The sequence below is a fragment of the Athene cunicularia genome (assembly GCF_003259725.1).
Source record: "Athene cunicularia isolate RWA chromosome 22 unlocalized genomic scaffold, athCun1 chr22_part1, whole genome shotgun sequence".
Classification (NCBI taxonomy): domain Eukaryota; kingdom Metazoa; phylum Chordata; class Aves; order Strigiformes; family Strigidae; genus Athene; species Athene cunicularia.
The window spans coordinates 537,648-540,200 of NW_020799128.1; positions in this window are offsets into that span (position 1 = coordinate 537,648).

Here is a 2,553-nt window from a genome sequence, read left to right on the forward strand (position 1 = left end):
CGGTATTTCAGTGCTGAAAATTCCTTTGCACAGCCTTGCATCCCTAACGCGTGCATGGGCAGATGGGTTTTGCATTGTTCTCGGGTTTTCTTGGCTATTTGGGTTTAAAAGCCCAGCTCGATGCTGCAAAAATCCTCTTTTCCTTGTCCTTCGCCTCTCCAGGTACTCCATCCTCCGGCTGATGATCGAGCAAAGGCTGGAGGAGATTTCCGAAGGCCCGACAGCGATGTGAAACGCTTCGCCGGTGCCCTGGCTCCGGGCTGCAGCCCACCAAGAGCCATTTGCCCGCAGGACGTACCGTACCAAACCCCAAACCCCGTCATTCCCGGAGCCCGCCCAGTGTCCGCCCGGATCGCCCCGGCTCTGAGCCGACCCGTCCTCCTGCACCTGCATCCGCGCAGCATCCTCGGGGGGCTCCTCCTCTGCAAAGGGGGCAGCTTCAGCCAAAACCTCAAATCCCTGGAAATAACGGGGGGGGGAAAAAAAGAAAAAAGAGGAAATCCTTGGGTAGGGCGAAGCCACTGAGGATGGGGCCAAGCAAGCGTTGGAGAGCAAGAATTTGGGGCTCGGTTTGAAGACGCTCGCTTCAGCGGTGCCCGCGCGTGGCTCCCGGCAGAGGACCTGCTGCTTAGTGGCAAGAGAGCACAAATAATTCCTCTTCTTCTTTTTTTTTTTTTTTTTTTTTTTTTTTTTTTTTTTTTTTTCAAAAAGAAAAAAGCACATTTCTATTGCAATAATTCGCAGGTGACGGGAAGCTTTTGTAAATAGAAAGGGTCGGCTGGGAATTGGGGTTTTTTTAACACTTTTGCTGCCGAAAGCAAACCTGGGGACTGACGGTTGGATTTACAGTGAAGGAGTAAATCGCGTTTTTCCAGCGTGTTCCCTTAACCTGCATCTGGTCGCGTAACCCCCTCCTTCCCCCCTTTCTAATTTGCACTAATGTTAGGGATTTTTTTAAAAAAACAAAACAAAAACCACGATGTCAAACCTCTCTGGTAGCTGTAACATGCCAAATAGCGCACGCGGGGGGAGTCGACGGCGCTGAGCATCTCTGAGGGATGCTGTATGGAAAAAGCGGCGGGGGAGGTAGGAGGAGGGGGAGGCAGAAATAAAGAGGGGTTTATTTTGCAACTTGATATTTGCAGCGGTGCTGGCACATCATCCCAGTGACACCGGGACCAGGACTGCCATCACACCTGGAAAAACCTCCTTCCTCCCAGGCTAAACCAGCAATACCAATTTTATACCTCGATGTGAACTAAAACTCTGACTTTCTCCCTCCCTTCAGTTTTTGCAATGCATCTTTGTAATTATTTTTTTTTTTAATTTTAATGGTACCTTTTTCCACCTTTAACACATGTTAGGGAAAGCACTGTACAGCGAGAAAGGCTTTTTATGTATTTGAAGGATGACTGTGGCATTGCTCCGTTGATTAACACGAAAACAAAATATGTAGCAACTTAATACAGAATGAAAACTCCTGAGCTGGAGCCTGGTTTGTTCGAGTTAAAGCGCTTTGCGGATAGAAACGGGCTGCTGGAACGGGCCGGCTCCGTGTGGGCTAGGAGCGACCAGGGGGAAGAGCAAAACTGCCCGAATCCCAGTGACGTTTCCTAAGGAAAAATGCTCCTGCCCTGCAGGTTTGGAGACTTGCAACTGAATTGCTGGAGGGTTTTGGGGACGTACTGGGCTGCTGTAGGGTTTACCCAGCCCTTAGAGGCTGTTTGTGCCCATGCACCGTGGTTGGCAGGCTCCATCCTCTGGGTATTTCCCTTCTAGAAGGTAAAACTCACCTCTGGAAGAAAACCTCTGCGTTGCTTAGCCTTGTTTTAAACACACTGAGTTTTTAAACCTGATATATTCAGGGGTTTTTTGGCTCCTCGAGGCTGAGCTCTCTGCATCCCCCAAGTTATCCCCAGCCACGCTTTCCTTTCTCCCCGAAGCCGCCAGTCCCGTGTTATCCAGCCCACTGAAGCCCATTTATCCCTCCCCGTGCAGGAGGGCGATACGAGTGACGTTGGCTTCGCTTATCAAAGCTTTTATCCGCCGGGAAAAGTCCGATGTGAGTCCAGCCCGGCTGGCGCAGACGGGAAGAGCCATCGCCGGCGCGGCACCGGGTGCACGGGTAAGGGCAGCATCCACAGCAGGAGTCGAGGGATAGAAAGGGAAAGATTTGGGTAGACGGGAAGGGGGAAAGGGTAAGGTTTTGGCACATGCCAGAGCTGGAAGTTGGGATGGGGAGAGCAGCCTGGGGGAGGCACCGCACTCTGCCCGGACGCTTCAGCACTGGGGTTTTCCCCAGGTTGTGATCCATAAACTTGGATGTTGTAAAGGAAATAAAGATGGGGGGGGGGAAATAGGAAGGAAAAGATCCCCACGTCTTAATTTTTGTGGGGTTTTCTGCCCGGGTTTGCAGTATTTCCAGCGGTGGTGATGCAGCTGCAAACAGCTGGAAAGGGGACACGCATTTCTCCGGGCTTTTCTGAAAATAAACCACCTTAGTTGGAGGAGCAGGGCAGCAAAATGAGGCAAATTAAATTAATCAAGCCCTTT